Source organism: Mangifera indica, chromosome 10 (assembly GCF_011075055.1).
Source record: "Mangifera indica cultivar Alphonso chromosome 10, CATAS_Mindica_2.1, whole genome shotgun sequence".
In the NCBI taxonomy this organism is placed as follows: domain Eukaryota; kingdom Viridiplantae; phylum Streptophyta; class Magnoliopsida; order Sapindales; family Anacardiaceae; genus Mangifera; species Mangifera indica.
In genome coordinates, this window is record NC_058146.1 from 15,466,824 (window position 1) to 15,484,046 (window position 17,223).

Below are 17,223 nucleotides of genomic sequence, written 5' to 3' on the forward strand. Positions count from 1 at the left end.
AGTTAAACCGGACTGGATCGGATGATTTGAACTGGGTTACATAAAAAATTAATTTTTTTAATTCATTATTGGGACTTAAAGCAAAGTTCTCATCTATCAATTTTAAGCATGTATACCATCAAACTAGGTTTATTTTAATGATAAAATAATGCAAATTATATATTTGATGATAAATTATGCAAACTTGTTATGAATATTAATTTTAAATAATTAACTAGTCTATCCATAGGTCAAACGGTCAAACTGCCCCTCCATTAAGTTGATGTCTAATCCGATTCCGAAAATATTGGTTCAAAGTGTCAAAATATTGCCTTGTTGGAATTTTCACACTCAAATTGTTGTAGGACAAGTTGAACTTCGGGAGATATTCCAACAAGAGGGATTTATGCAAGAATCTCTCCACTCAAATGATTGAAACTAATGTCTAATGACTCCAAAGCAAACAATCATATATTGCTCTTTGTAATCTCACCATAGAGATAATTACTTGAGAGATTGAGCATACAAAGTTCTAGTAAAATTCTTATTTCAACTGAAAATAGATTCACAAATAACCTACTATAAACCTTAAAAAATATATAATTATATAGTGATATATCATTATTAATAAATACCCATTATAAGGTCACATAGTATCACTCATGCTTTTCAACCGGAAATAGATTCACAAAAAACCTACTATAAATCTGAAATAATACCCAATTATATAATGGTACATCATTATTATAAGGTTACATAGTATCACTCATGCTTAAAACAACATTAAAGTAAGAGTAAGATTATGTATACTAAGTTCTAATTCAAAGTACATGATAAAATGTAAGTCATAATAATTACTTTCATGTGACTTTTTTTATACTCTAACTAGATATTTTTATTTCCAATATTTATCGATATTCGTATGTGAATTTGAAATTAAATTATTTGGAGCTAACGGATTCCTTCTTGATTATCACTTGTTTCCGCATACCAAGTGCACATGACCAATTTGGCTTATTTTACATGGTAACAATAGTCTTATATTTATACACCATATAAAACATATGTATGAACATCAGATCCAGCTGTGACATCTTAGACCGAATGATTAATGGTACGCTAGTGCAATCCTATAATGAATCATTAATTATGTTTTATAGATCCAATGTGATTCATCATTATCAGTCATGTTCAAAAAGTAGTTCACTAACTATTATTCTACACGATATGACTTTCACAGTCATTTGCACTAATACCATTTAATGATAGTTAACAGAGGCATTTAGCATGCCTATTTTGCAATGTCATTGCCTAATTGGCATCACCTACATAGGGAACACTTCAATGATTTGATCTTCTAAAGATTCATATCATCCAAACAATTGACATGCATGCAATATGACCAATGAATAAATAAATAAAATGAGGTATAATATATATATGAAATATAAAACACTTCTTTTATTAATATTAAATACAAGATGAAACGCCCTGAAAACGATAATATGATTGGTTCCTACGACCTGCACTAATAGATTCATATAAGGAAACATAAATCAACATAAGAATATATAATAACATAGGAAACCATATATGTAGAATATACTAGAAAGTAGGAAGCCATATATTTGGAATATATTATGATATATTGTAACATTCCATCAAACTCAAGTTAGCAAATGATTTGCTAAATTGAGTTTGTAATGCAAGTCAAAAGGTGAAGATTTTAGCTAACTAATCAATAAAAGGTATGAAAGTGAACTAAAAGGTGTCACTGACAAGATGACAACATAAGTGTATCAAACTAATGAACCTATCTTTCAACAAAGATGAGGGTACAAGTGTACCAAACTAAGAAACTCATCTTTCCATATAGGTAACAGTGTAAGTGTACCAAACTAATGAAATCATGTTTTTACGTAGGTGATCGCATAAGTATGCAAAATGAATGAAATCATGTTTTCATGTAAGTAATGGTGGGTATACCAAACTAATGAACCCAATTTTTTACATAGGTGATGACGTGACTGTGCAGTCAAACTAATGAACTCATTTTTTTCACGTAGGTGATGGTATGAGTATGCCAAAAAGAAATACTTACATGAATGTTCAGCTCTGATATTACGATGAAAATTGAATAAATTATATTTTTTGGTATATAAGATTGTCTGAATGATACATAATTTTATAGAAGTCCTAAATTCTATATAAGGAAATATAAATTAACATTATAAATATACAATAATGCATAACAAGAAAACATATATTATAAATATATGCTAATCTAGGAAAACATATATTTAGGATAAAATAATGTTATGTACACAACTTTTTTCACAAACAACGATGTGTTATTATTTGATTAGATGGTTAAAAATTAAAAATAAAATATTATTCAATCACATAAGAGTACATTCTTATTTATATACAAAGTTGTACATGTAATTTTATTAATTTAGGATATATTATAACAAAGAAAATCATCTATTTAAAATATATTCTAAGAATATCAATAATGATAAGTCATCATATTATTGAGTGTTTAATTTTAAATGTAGTAATGAGTTATGTCAACACATGAGTCAACACGATGCACAAATTTTGGACATAACCTGAAATTTTACAGGTCGTGCCACAATCAACAAATAAAATAAGATATCTCATTGCCTCATGGGAAGATTTGCACAAATTAGAAAATTAATTTTTTATAAATTAAAGAAAGTATATTTTGCAAACGGGCTTACAAAAATGCCTATACAAAAACGACTCATTGTACATGAGTCTTCAAATTTGGTAGAAACAATGCAATTAGTTCAATACAATTTATTATCATTTTTAATTATTATATTTTAATTTAAAATTATTTAATAGTATAATAATATATCATAATTATATACTATTTAAATTGATTGGACATTAACGATGGAGGTCAACAAAAATATCTTAAAATTCCAATTTTGGACATGTAGGCACCCCCTGCGATGGTATTCTCTTCAGCTTGTGCTGGACTGGCAGGTTAGAGTCACTCTTTACTTCTTTTTCATTTGGGTCACAACTTTTATGTTCTTGATTTATATCCTCCTGTATTAATATTCCTCCTCAGTGTCAGTTTTTTCTTCATGGCTTAATGGTAACTGCTTCATGCAGTTACTTCTTCATGGCTTAGTGGTCTGTAACTCCCATGCATTATGGTTTGTAACTCCCATGCCATAACTCCACACTTTGCGTTGCATTCTTGATGGTAGAATGCTTTTTAAGGCTATAAATAGGGTCCCTGGGTGAGCTTTTTCTACAAGTGAAAATATACACCATTCTATGAGAAAAAGAGATCACCTGGAAGACGAAACTTGCCAGCAATTTCCAGAGGATTATACTGCATCAAATCATCAAGCAATGGCTGGAGGTTAATATTTAATATTCCGTAATTTAATTTTGGTTTCTATCTTGCATATTCAATATATATATGCTTAGATAGAGACCATATACATGTTTTTACATTTGGTATCAGAGCTATTTTATGCCTCTGCCTTGCTTTGATTTGTATAACATGCAAAATTTTTTGTTATCCCGAATTTCTTTAGAAAGAGGAAGTTGGTTGTTGGCATTTTTTGAATAAAATTTTTATTTAGATGAATTCTACATCAAAAACTGAGAATTTTGATATATGGAACGTCAAAATCAGAGTTTTGTAGGCTGATTTAGAGTGTAAAATGTATACGGGTCTGTCAACCCGAATCTTGACCCGGCTAGAGGTCAGGGACGATCTTCAGATGACATGTCATTTGCTTTTGGTTTTTGTAGACGACATGTCATACCCATCACTTCTGTCTCTTTTGTTATGCACTTCCAGCCGACATGACATCTGCATTCATTTCCAGCGGATGACATGTCGTTCATCTACTTTATTAAAATGTAAAAATTTACTTCAGTCTCGCGTCTTGAACCCAGACCATAAGGCACAAGGTTTTGAGTGAGACACTTACCTCTCAGCCAATTTCATTTTCGTTGGGAATTCGCGACATCGTACATTCTTAAATGCTTTAGTTTTAGTTTTCATAAAATTCTAGTTTGCTAGAACCCGTTACCATCCTCTGCCACGAATAATAACTTTGTTAGGCTTCAGTTTGAATATTTTTTAGCCTTAATAAAATATATTTTTTTATAATATGTGATTGCCAAAATTATTATTATTAATTTTAATTGGATAATTTAAGTTTCATTTATCAAATTTTTAGTGTTTATTACATAATTTAATATTGTTTAATTTTATGCATAATTTTGGTTTAAATGAAATTATACTTTAAATAATTTCTTAAGGATTATATGCATAAAATTAAATGTTATGTGATTAGTATAATATTTGATTGATCATAGAGTAGCCACAACATCTTTGATTATATCAAAGTTATACATTAAGTATCCTGGGATCACATTTAGTTATATGACATCATTTGTAATTAATTATGTTAGTATGATAAATCTTATCCCACAGAAATTTTTATTATATTTATGTGATTAATTAGGTTGAAATAACAAATTATTTTTCTTAATCTACCCACAGGAATTAAGAAAAGGAATATAATTTGGTAGTTTCATCATACGGTTTATATATTTGTATATAAACCTATTTAAATTAAAAACTTAGCCCACAAGCAGTTTTTATGTTATATGGTTTATATATTTAAAACATGTTTATACATTGGTAGAAAATGATATTAATTTTGATAGCTTCAAATTTAGTGATTTAAGCGTGTATGTTAATATTTATTTGCAGTTATTCAATCTGTGAATTTCTCTGATAATGTATGTGATGTTCCTATTTTGAGTGGTGACAATTATAAAATTTGGAAGGAGAGAATTATTCTCCAATTAGGGTGTATGGACATTGATTATGCTATTAGGAAGGATGAACTACCTACAGCTACAGAAACTAACACTCAGAATGAAATTGCCCTGTATGAACGTTGGGAGCGATCTAATCGCTTGAGTATGATGTTCATCAGGACACGCATATTTGTTAGTATTCGTGGTTCAATCCTTGAGTGTAATAATGTCAGGCAATTACTAAAGGCTATTGATGAACAGTTTGAGTCATCAGATAAAACACTTGTCAGCACTCTAATAACAAAGTTTACATCAATGAAGCTCACTAGTGTTAAAAGTGTGCGTGAGCATATCATGCAAATGAGAGATATTGTGGCTCAGCTTAAGGCTCTTGAGATTGAGATGTCTGAATCTTTCCTGGTGTATTTCATTCTAAATTCTCTTCCACAACAATACGGACCTTTCAAAATCTCTTATAACACACATAAGCAAAAATGGTCAATCAATGAACTTCTGACCATGTGTGTTCAAGAGGAAGAAAGGTTGTTGATTGAAATGAATGAAAGTGCACATATGGTTACACAAGGGAAGAAGAAGAAGAACCAAGCTAAGTATAAGGGAAAGGATAAAATATTCAATCAACCTGAATTTAAGAAGGAATCCAAATGTTTTTTCTATCAAAAGAAAAGACATGTGAAAAAGGATTGCATTAAGTTTAAAGCTTGGCTTGAAAAGAAAAGTAATCCAATCTCACTTGTATGTTATGAATCTAATATGGTTGATGTTTGTCATAACACTTGGTGGATTGATTCTGGTTCTATAATCCATATTTCAAATACCTTGCAGGGCTTTCTAAACCAAACGAAGTCGATGGCCAGTGAACAAAGCATCTATTCAGGAAATAAGAAGCGTTCACATGTGGAAGCAGTTGGAACGTGCAGATTAGTTTTAGATTCTGGTTTTGTTTTGGATTTAGAACGAACCTTTTATATTCCAAGTTTCTCTATAAACTTGATTTCTATTTCAAGACTTACACCCTTTGGATTTTCCTTTACATTTAATGAAACTGCATTTAGTTTGATTTATGAATTTGCAGTTGTGGGAAATGGTACATTGTCTGATGGTTTGTTCTGAATTCATTTACAAAACAATGTTTCATTTAATTTGATGCATGTTCAAGATAATGTTGGTATTAAAAGAAGTGTTATGAATAAAAATTCCTCTATATTATGGCATCGGAGATTGGGACATATCTCCATAGAAAGAATTAAAAGGTTAGTGAATGATGGAGTACTACATACTCTAGATTTTACTGACTTTGATACTTGTGTGGATTGTATAAAGGGAAAACAAACCAATAAGTCAAAGAAAGGTGCCAAGAGGAGTTCAGACATATTAGAAATCATACATACAAATATTTATTGTCCTGATATGGACGTTTATGGTCAAAAATACTTCATCTCATTTATTGATGATTATTCACGATACATGTATCTGTACATGCTCCATAACAAGAATGAAGCATTAGATGCCTTTAAGGTTTTCAAGGCAGAAGTAGAGAAATAATCTGGAAAACAAATTAAAATCGTGAGATCAGATAGATGTGGAGAATATTATGGTAAATACACTCATGATGGACAAGCACCTGGTCCATTTGTAAGGTTTCTTGAAGAAAATAGGATTATTGCCCAATACACTATGTCTGGTTCTCCAAACCAAAATGGTGTAGCGGAAAGAAGAAACTAAACTCTATCGGACATGATGCGGAGAAACTTCCTAAATTATTGTGGGTAGAAGCTCTTAAAATGATAGTGTATATATTAAACCGAGTTCCAACCAAGGCTGTTTCTAAAACACCATTTGAGTTATTTAAAGGTTGGAAACCGAGTTTGCGACATATACGCTTTTAGGGATGCCCGTCTGAAGTAAGAGTTTATAATCCACATGAGAAGAAATTAGACCCAAGGACTATAAGTGGTTATTTCATTGGATATGTTGAAAAGTCTAAGGGTTATAGATTTTATTTTCCATCACATAGCACTAGAATAGTGGAATCTCGAAATGCAAAATTTCTTGAAAATGACTTAATCAGTGGGAGCGATCAATCTCAAGATTTAATTTTTGAGAAAGATCATTCAGATATTCAACCACCCATTTTGAGTAATAGATTGGTTGTTATTTACAACACCCCTCAAGTTCAAATGGATGTTAAACAACCAATTAATGAAGTTCCACAAGTTGTTGATAATACTCTAGTAGATCAAATTGTTCAACAACCTTCAGATATTGTTGAACCACTAGTTGTACACTCTACTCCACAAGAGTATAGTGTTACAACATTAAGAAGATCAACTAGAATGAAGAAATCAACTATCTCTAGTGATTATATAGTGTATTTACAAGAAATTGACCATAATTTAGAAGTCGAAGATGATCCTGTTACGTTTTCACAAGCAATGGATTGTAGTAAATGTATTTTATGGTATAATGCTATGAAAGCTGAGATGGAATCTATGAAGAGTAATGGAGTCTGGGATCTTGTCAAGTTACCTATTGGGGCAAAGGTCATTGGGTGTAAATGGGTCTTTAAAACAAAGAAAAACTCATTAGGTAACATCGAGAGGTATAAAGCAAGACTCGTTGCTAAGGGTTTCACTCAAAAGGAGGGAATCAATTATACAGAGACTTTTTCTCCTGTATCTAAGAAAAATTCTTTCCGTATTATAATGGCATTAGTAGCCCATTTTGACTTGGAACTGCATCAAATAGATGTGAAAATGACATTCCTCAATGGAGATTTAGAGGAAGAGGTATATATGAAACAACCTAAAGGATTTTCCTTTAGTGATGGTGAGCATTTGGTGTGCAAGCTTAGGAAGTCCATATATGGATTGAAACAAGCATCCCGTCAATGTTATTTGAAATTCCATGAGGTTATCTCTTCATTCGGTTTTAAAGATAATATCATGGATCAATGTATATACCAGAAGGTCAGTGAGAGTAAAATTTGCTTCCTTGTTCTATATGTGGATGATATATTACTTGCAACCAATGATAAAGGATTGCTTTATGAGGTGAAACAATTTCTCTCTAAAAACTTTGATATGAAAGAATAGGTGAGGCGTCTTATGTCATTGGCATTAAGATTCATAGAAACAGACCTTAAGGCATACTAGGTCTATCTCAAGAAACCTATATCTACAAAATTTTAGAGAGATTTCGGATGAAAGATTGTTCACCAAGTATAGCACCAATTGTGAAGGGTGATAAGTTCAATTTGAACCAATGCCCTAAAAATGAACTTGAAAAGGAACAAATACAGAACATTCCCTATGCTTCAGTTGTTGGAAGCCTTATGTATGTTCAGGTTTACACAAGACCTGACATTGCATTTGCTGTTGGGATGTTAGGAAGATATCAGAGTAATCCAGGTATAGACCACTGAAGAGCTGCAAAGAAAGTGATGCGGTACCTTTAAGGGACCAAAGAATACATGCTTATATATAAACAGACTGATAATTTAGAGGTAGTTGGTTACTCCGATTCAGATTTTGCTGGCTGTGTTGATTCAAGAAAATTAACATTTGGATATATTTTCTTGTTTGCCGGCGGAGCCATATCTTGGAAGAGTGTCAAACAGTCATTGATTGCTACATCTACCATGGAGGCTGAGTTCGTTTCTTGTTTTGAGACTACATCACATGGTGTATGGTTGAAGAGTTTCATATCTAGGCTTAGGATTGTGGATTCTATTTCTAAGCCGATTAAAATTTATTGTGACAATTCAACTGCTGTTTTCTTAGCTAAAAATAATAAAAGTAGTAGTCAAAGTAAACATATCGACATTAAGTATTTAGCCATTAAGGAACGTGTAAAAGAAAATAAAGTGGTCATTGAACACGTTAGCATTGAATTGATGATTGCCGATCCTTTGACAAAAAGGCATGCCACCAAAAAGTTTTAAGGATCATGTAGAGCAAATGAGAGTTGGTCTCATGTTGTAATAGTAATAGGAGTTGGTTCCATCATGTGATTTGATGTATATACATTTTTTATAATAAAATTATTCAGTTTTTCAATTGATTAAGTTTTCTCATTCTATGTGCACATTTTGGTTGAGAAAATAATCAAATTTGGACCCAGAATAAACATAAGGTTTATTCATTAAGATATAGAGGAATGAATACATCCTGATATATGGAAGATAATACTCGTTCTTAGAGGACTTATCGCCATGATTTGTGTATTTTATTTCTTTACTTCAGTATGTGGATTGATGGGTTACAGACCAAGTGGGAGAATGTCAGTTTTTTCTTCATGGCTTAATGGTAACTGCTTCATGCAGTTACTTCTTCATGGCTTAGTGGTCTGTAACTCTCATGCATTATGGTTTGTAACTCCCATGCCATAACTCCACACTTTGCGTTGCATTCTTGATGGTAGAATGTTTTTTAATGCTATAAATAAGGTCCCTGGGTGAGCTTTTTCTATAAGTGAAAACATACACCATTCTATGAGAAAAAGAGATCACCTGGAAGACGAAACTTGTAAGCAATTTCTAGAGGATTATACTGTATCAAATCGTCAAGCAATGGCTGAAGGTTTGTGTTTAATATTTCACAATTTAATTTTGGTTTTTATCTTGCATATTCAATATATATATGCTTAGATAGAGACCATTTACATGTTTTTACACTCAGTACTTACGATTTGTTTTAAAACAACCAAATTCACTTGGGAATGCCTTGGGTTAAACAAAACTTGGAAATCTGCAGGTGGTGCTGTTCCAGCTTTAGCCCAACTGACATCATCTTCTGACCATGCAGCAGTTGCATCACAAACACTGCCTCATCCGCCTTCAAAGGATGATAAGATGCACAAATCCAGGACTTCATCTATCTTGTAATGAAAATTCTGCTACATCTATATGGTTTGAGGGTCATTAAAGCCCGTGTACATGCCTACTATACGTGGTGCAATAAAATATCGGAAGCACTTATAGTCATGTAGTGTTAGAGATGGCATCTCTTCTATTTGTATTCAAAAACACGTTAAAAATTTTTTACCGTTATAACTTTTTACTAAATTACTTTAACTTACTATTAATAAAAAATATAATATAACGTATTGTTTTATTATCAAATAGTTTAAAAAAAGTTTTAAAACATATTAATAATTTAACTAATTAAATCAAATTTTTACTACTTAATAATAAAATAAAATCTTTAAATAAAAATTAAAATAATTTAAGAAATTATAATTATACAAATATAATTCTACAAACAACTTGTAAATGCTTCAAATTTTTAATATAAAGATACAACATATAACTATAATATAAGTAAAACATTTAAAACAAGTCTATAATCTTACTAATCAAATCAAATTCTTACTACTTAATAATAAAATAAAATATTCAAATAAAAATAAATAATAATGTGAGTAATTATAATTATATAAAGATGTAAATATATACAATTTATAAAGATTTTAACTGTTATTGATATTATCTTTTAACATTGTTTTGTATTTATTTAGTCATTATCATCAATACATGTATTTTGAGTGAACTTTTAGTGTCATTTTTTATAGTCACATGAGCTTGAAACTGGATATGTGTTGATGCTTAAGATTCTGGTGAAACTGATATGAGTACATTTTCAATAATCTTAATGTATTTTTTGTTTAATTGACTTGTTATTGTTCATACAGGATGATGCAAAATCACTTGACGTAAAATCTGAGCCAACAAGCTTTAATTTACCACCTTCATATACTGAAGACAATAGGATCAATAATGCCATTCCTTCAAGAGGTCTTGCCTAAGAGAATCCTTTGGGTGATCAACAGAATGAAAAATATGGAGGTCTGTACAATTTGCTGTTGCTTTTCTGTTTTTGTTTTTTTTGGCAGTTAAGTTTGTTAAAACAGACCTAAAAGCAGAAATCATTGTTAACCTGCAGTAACCACTGGGACATCAGATGCCACATTAGATGCAATAAGAGAAAGGATGAAGAGCATGCAGTTAGCTGCAGCTGCTGGGAACCCCGAAGCCGGAAGCAGGCCTTAATAAACATGAACGACACTCTAAGTCATGGACTTCCCAGTCAGAATCGTTTGTTAGATCACCCTGACTCTGAGAATGCTGTACAAGGTGCAGTTCTCCCCATGGATGAGAAAGCGTTATCTGGACTTCTCGCCGGATGGAGAGACTAAAAAGCGAAACAATGGAACACCTTTAAAAACTTTTCAGCAATACGGCATTTTGTAAGATCCCTTGCCATGGGATGCCTTCTTGTAAATAGAAAGTGAGCGAGATGGAACCGAAATTTCAGCCGCCACCATAATGTAAATCTTGCATTTATTGCATACTGCAAATGTTTACTGATCATGTATTCTTTTTTAAGTGCTATAATTTAGTGCTTGTATATTGTAATCAAAGCCCTGTTATATTTTTAGCTGGTGACTAATTACTTAATATAATACAAACGTATACATTTTACACAGGGTTAAGGCTCCGGCTTTGCTTGGTTTCTTATATGATTGTTATTACAAAAACACAAGGATTTTTCAGTAAATCTGGATGCTAACCAATGTTTCTTTTCCAGTTCTCTTTCAACGAGGGAAGAACCCAGAAAAGCTCACCAAAGCCAACTCCATAGCCAATAACTGCTGCAGCATAAAACATGTCCTGGCCAGCTTCCTCCTCATCATCCATACGTTGTTTCTGAGCCTGTAGAATCGATGTCATCACATTTGATACCAATGGCAACTCCACAAAAGCTTGTTTATGGTATTTACCAGTCCATCTATGTTCACTGTATCAAAGTATTCTCTTGTGTAGGGATGATAATGGGGCGAGACAAGACCGAATACCCCAATCCTGGTCCTTGTAAAACAGATTTTCCCCCTTCCTCCTCACATCCCAGATACGGGGAGGACGCGGAATCCAATTTCTCTTCCCATCCTCATCCCTCCGAGGAAGATTTCTCTCTTTCTTGTCTCTGCAAGAAAAACAATGAAATATATATTAACTGTTCCATATATTTATAATAATTTAAAACTATTAAAAAAATATATGTTTAGATAAATACATTCAATGTACTAGAATTTAGATTACTCTATGATGCAATTCACTAGATTAACACTCTCCTCTTCTCTATAAATCAGATATTGTACCAAGACAACTAGAGAACTGACTTTTAATCTTTATACATTTAGAATATATTTTAGGGGGCAAGAGAATAAACATGCAAAGTCAGAATGAATCAAGCTAAAACTAGAGGAAACAAACCCATCTCTCATTAACTTTAATTCAATTCTCTTCATCATCAGTAATTTACTTGTTTAAACATCTTTAGCCCATCAACAATCATGCAGATGTTGATCTCTCCTGCAACTGCCACTTTAGCCCTGTCTGCAAGGTAAATTGTATGGAAGTCAATTATAAACACAAAAAGAGCCAGTTCAGACCTTGACAGCGATAGCCCACAATTTGGCTGAATTCAAAGTGTGAAAACACATCAACAGTGTAAGAAGAGGCATAACCCTTAAAAGAAAAGTCAGATATAGAGCCAAAAATGTGGCCTGGAATGGAGCCCAAGAGGGTCCCTTGCTTGTTCATATGCATATTCGTTTTTTTCCTATTAGTTTCCTGCAGCCAAGCACGCTTGCAATGATACAACCTTTAAGGACAACAATAATAGAGACTTTAAGGACTTTAGACAATAATACAGACTTTAACGACATATGAGGACAATGATGCAAACTTTAAGGGCAACAACAATACAGACTTGTACAATTATAATATTAAGGCTGGTCTAAAGAAAACTCTAAAGTTATGCTGAGTGGATTTCTGTCAGTTTTGTTGGCGTGATTATCGCTTAAAGCGAGATAGGTGATGAGGCATTGGACCGTCCATCATGAGAACCATATTCTGCGTAATGGCTGGCCAGGTGTGCTTCCAATTGAGAATCCAAGAAGTACGGATCTTGAGAGTCTTGGAAGAAATTGTATGTCCGCAGAGTAGGTGGGGGCTCTTGTGTGCAGAAAACAGGAAGATTGGAATCTTTAACAGTGCCAGGATAATTTTGGGCTTGCTATCTGGATGAACCAGGGGATAATCATGAAGAAATGAAGTGCTTTTTTAAATGCCCGCAAAGTCAATTATCTCAACATCCCTTAATTTGAAAATTAACATCCCTTAATTTGAAAATTTACATCAAAGTCCCATAATTCTGAAAAGGCTGAAGTACCCCTTTACTCTTGTTGTGTTTTATTAACCACATTAACAATTCACCTAAATTGATTAAAATTATCTATTTTTTATTTATGTAATTGTTTTTAACTAATTTTTTTCCATAGATTATATGGATCTAAAATTCAATCAGAATAAAAAAAGTTAATAAAAAGTATAATTACTAATTGATGAAAATTATTTATTAATTATAATAAACTATGATTAGCGTGTTAAAAACGCTTATTTTGTCAAAAATTATATTTTTTTATTGGTAAAAAGTTTGGACATAAAAAATCTTATAGATACAATCATGTTAGTGTTCATTATAGGTTTTAGGATGAATATTTTCAGTAATCGTGATTGAATTAATAACACCTATCCATCTAAGGTCTCATCTTAGATCTAGCCGTTTATGTTATTATATTGTATTTGTGTCATATTAATTTATATTTTGTGTTAAAAATTTTTAATAGTAATACGATTAGAATAAAAATTGTTTTGAATTTTTTTAATTTTAACCCAATGTTTTGATGTTTAAATTGATTCAATTTAATCCAAATTAATTCAAAATTATTTTTTTTACTTTTTAAAATATTTTTATTATTTAAATTTCTTACTGAATTATATTAATTTACTATTAATAAAATACACAATATAACATATTGTTTTATTTAAAAATAGTCTTAAAATAGTTTTAAAACACAACAATATTCTAACTAGTCTATTTAAATTCTTACTATTTAATAATAAAATAAAATCTTTAAATAAAAATAAAAATAATATGAGTAATTATAATTATACAAAAATATAACTATATACAACCTATAAAATTTTCAAATTCTTACTATAAAGATATAATATATAATTATAATATGAGTAAAACCTTCAAAACAAGTATATAATCTTATTAATCAAATCAAATTCTTAATATTTAATAATAAAATAAAATATTCACATAAAAATAAACAATAGTATATATAAGTAATTATAATTATATAAATATATAACTATATACAATATATAATGATTTCAACTATTGTTGATATTACCTTTCAATATTTTTATGATTTATTCCTAATAAATTCTATCAAAGTAATATTTCTCTAAAATATTTAAGTCAATTTAGGTTGTATCAGATTCTTTTCATGTGAATCCTAATACTATTTATTTAATTTCGAGTAGTATTGGGTTGACCCAAAAATTTTGTATCAAATAAACTCAACCCTAACTTGATATTTGTCATATAGTGTTGTATCAGGTTATCAAATTGTATTAAAAATTGTTAGTTCTATCTCATCTAATCAAATACCCACAATTTTTTAGGTCAAGTTGGATTGGATCGATTCGATCTATTATCAATTCAAACTCCATTACAACTTGCAATAAAAAACCTGTGACAAATTTGGTTTGGGATCATGATTTAAACATGTTTAAGTTACCGAACTCAATTAATTCAAAGTTGAATTAAATGAATTGTATTGGATTGCAATTTATTCATCAAATAAGGTAAATCTGACCATTCTATTAATGTCATGATAATATCACCATAAATAAAATGCTTTTTAAATTTTGTATTATATTATATTAACCTCATCAATTCATTTAATCAATCAATTTGATAAATCCATGTTAGAGAAAGTATAATATCACATGAGTATCTAAATAATTTATTTATTTATTTATTTATTTTAATGAGAAACCCATTGAAATTTGAACCACATCAAGTGATCAATTCCACAATTATTGAACTAAATAAATTAAGAGTTTAATTTTAATATGTCATCAGAGAATATTTAAACTCATAGTTTTGTATATATGAAGTCTCTTTTTTTATCACTCAAACTACTTCTTAAGAGTTATTCTTAATTTATTTTTATTTTTACTTATTATCTTAAATATTACATATTCAATATTAATACAAGAGGAAGAAAATGTTACCCCACTGCCCCATCTGGTAACTTGAGTGATAAAAATTGGAGCATTCAAGAAACAAATAAGACATAGGTTTGAATTTTGTTGACAATATATTCAGATTAAACTATTAATTTATTTAAAGTAATGGTTATGAGACCGATCACTTGACCTGAAATTTTACTTATAAGTAATATTATACGTATTCATCTCGATTATATATATATATATATAAAATTGAATATTACTTTATTTTTAAACTATCACACAAAAAAAATAATCCGACGCAAAAAGCCTCTTTCTCTTATCGTAAGAGTCAAGCAACAAAAGTATTTCATAAAAATTTCAATAGTTTCGGGTCTATTTTTTTAATCATAATTTTGATCTCTTATCAACTTGAACTATTTATTTTGTTATTAAAGATTGTCAAATAATTAATAATTTAAATTTATAGTTTTTATCATCGTTGATGAATATTCATGGGACTCATGCTAGCTTTGGCTCTTTTTTATTATTTTAAAAATAATTTATTAGTTTTTTAAATTAAATTAAAAATAAGATAAAAAAATTTTAAAAATTTAATTTTAATAAAAAGTAAATAAATATTTAAAAGTTAGTCAAAGTCATTTTACAATGAAATGAATATTAGATGAAAATAAGTTTTGGCCATTTTATTTTACATATGTGATACAATTTGGGCTTTTTTTTTTTTATAGTTTTTTTTTAAACAGTCCAATAGGAAAGCTCTTCTCATATAAATTATGATAAAATTACATGGATTTATAATATGCATGAATGATAATATTCCAAATCAAGAATAAAATAATTAATAATATTATAAATTATATAAACTAAGATAGTAGTGTACCATTGGATAATTTTTAAGTGAAGAAGAAGTAAACAATTATATCACTCAATTATATTATCTTGATATATATGGTTTTATTGTAAAATAATATTTATTCATATAATAACATATCATCTAGTGATTAATATTTATCTATCTAGTGAAATTATGATTTAAATAGTTAAAACTGAACCTTTTACATGTGAAATTGCACTTAAAATGGTGTGATTTGAAAAAAAAATTGAACATTAAGTTTGACCTTGATCATATGATTACATCCAGAGATGGTCCGAATATATAAAAAATGTATGATTTGATTTGTTTGATAAAACTGTACCTTTCTAGTGTGATTTCAACCAACAAATCTGATTAGATTATCATCAAACTCATATAACAAAATAATATTTTTATAAAAGTGAAATATTTAAGGATAATATAAAAAAAGTAATATTATATGTATATACTTATAGTATATAATTTGAGTATACAGATTATGTATCATCATATGATTGGATATTATGTGAACTCTTTAACATTATACTAACATAGGAAACCATATATATAAAATATACTCGAAAGTAGGAAGCCATATATTTGGAATATATTATGATATATTGTAACATCATCTCAAACTCAAGTTAGCAAATGATTTGTTAAATTGAGTTTATAATGCAATTCAAAAGGTGAAGATTTCCACTAGCTAATCAATAAAAGGTATGAAAGTGAGCTAAAGGGTGTCACTGACAAGATGACAACATGAGTGTATCAAACTAATTAACTTATCTTTCCATAAAGATGAGGGTGAGTGCATCAAATTAAAGAACTCATTTTTCCACATAGTTAACGGTATGAGTGTACCAAACTAATGAACTTATCTTTCTACATAGGCAATCGCATGAGTGTGTCAAATTAATGAAATCATTTTTTCAAGTAAGTAATGGTGTGGTTATACCAAACTAATAAACTCAACTTTTCACGTAGGTGACAACGTGAATATACAGTCAAACTAATGAACTTATTTTTTCACGTAAGTGACAGTGTGAATATGTCAAAAGGAAATGCTGACATGAATGTTTGACTTTGATACTATCATGAGAATTGAATAAATTGTATTTTTTGGTATATAAAATTGTCTTAATGATACACAAATTTATAAAAGTCCTAAATTCGATATAAGAAAACATAAATCAACATCGTAAATATACAATAACACATAACAAGAAAACATATATTAAAAATATATACTAATCTAGGAAAACATATATTAGGATAAAGTAGTGTTATGTATACAACTTTTTTCACAAACAATGACGTGTTGTTATTTGATTAGATAGTTGAAAGTTAAAAATAAAGTAATATTCAATCACATGAAAATATATTATTGTTTATACATAAAATTGTATATATAGTTTCATTAATTTGG

General features: G+C 29.7%; 1 protein-coding gene and 1 long non-coding RNA gene across 25 annotated transcripts in view; one reads left to right on the forward strand and one right to left on the reverse strand.

Annotated features, from left to right (window-relative positions):
* LOC123227503 (putative disease resistance protein RGA1) overlaps positions 1–17,223 on the forward strand; it is a 104,907-nt gene that overhangs the window by 32,835 nt on the left and 54,849 nt on the right. The gene's annotated exons all lie outside the window — the stretch shown is intronic.
* On the reverse strand, positions 11,251–12,324 carry LOC123227537. Of its 5 annotated transcripts, none has more exons than XR_006504528.1 (2): positions 12,147–12,324; positions 11,251–11,807 (listed from the first exon to the last, which is right to left on the reverse strand). It is a non-coding gene; the product is annotated as an uncharacterized LOC123227537 (long non-coding RNA). The 5 variants fall into 5 exon arrangements; XR_006504529.1 differs by having other exon boundaries at positions 12,113–12,324; XR_006504526.1 differs by having other exon boundaries at positions 12,098–12,324.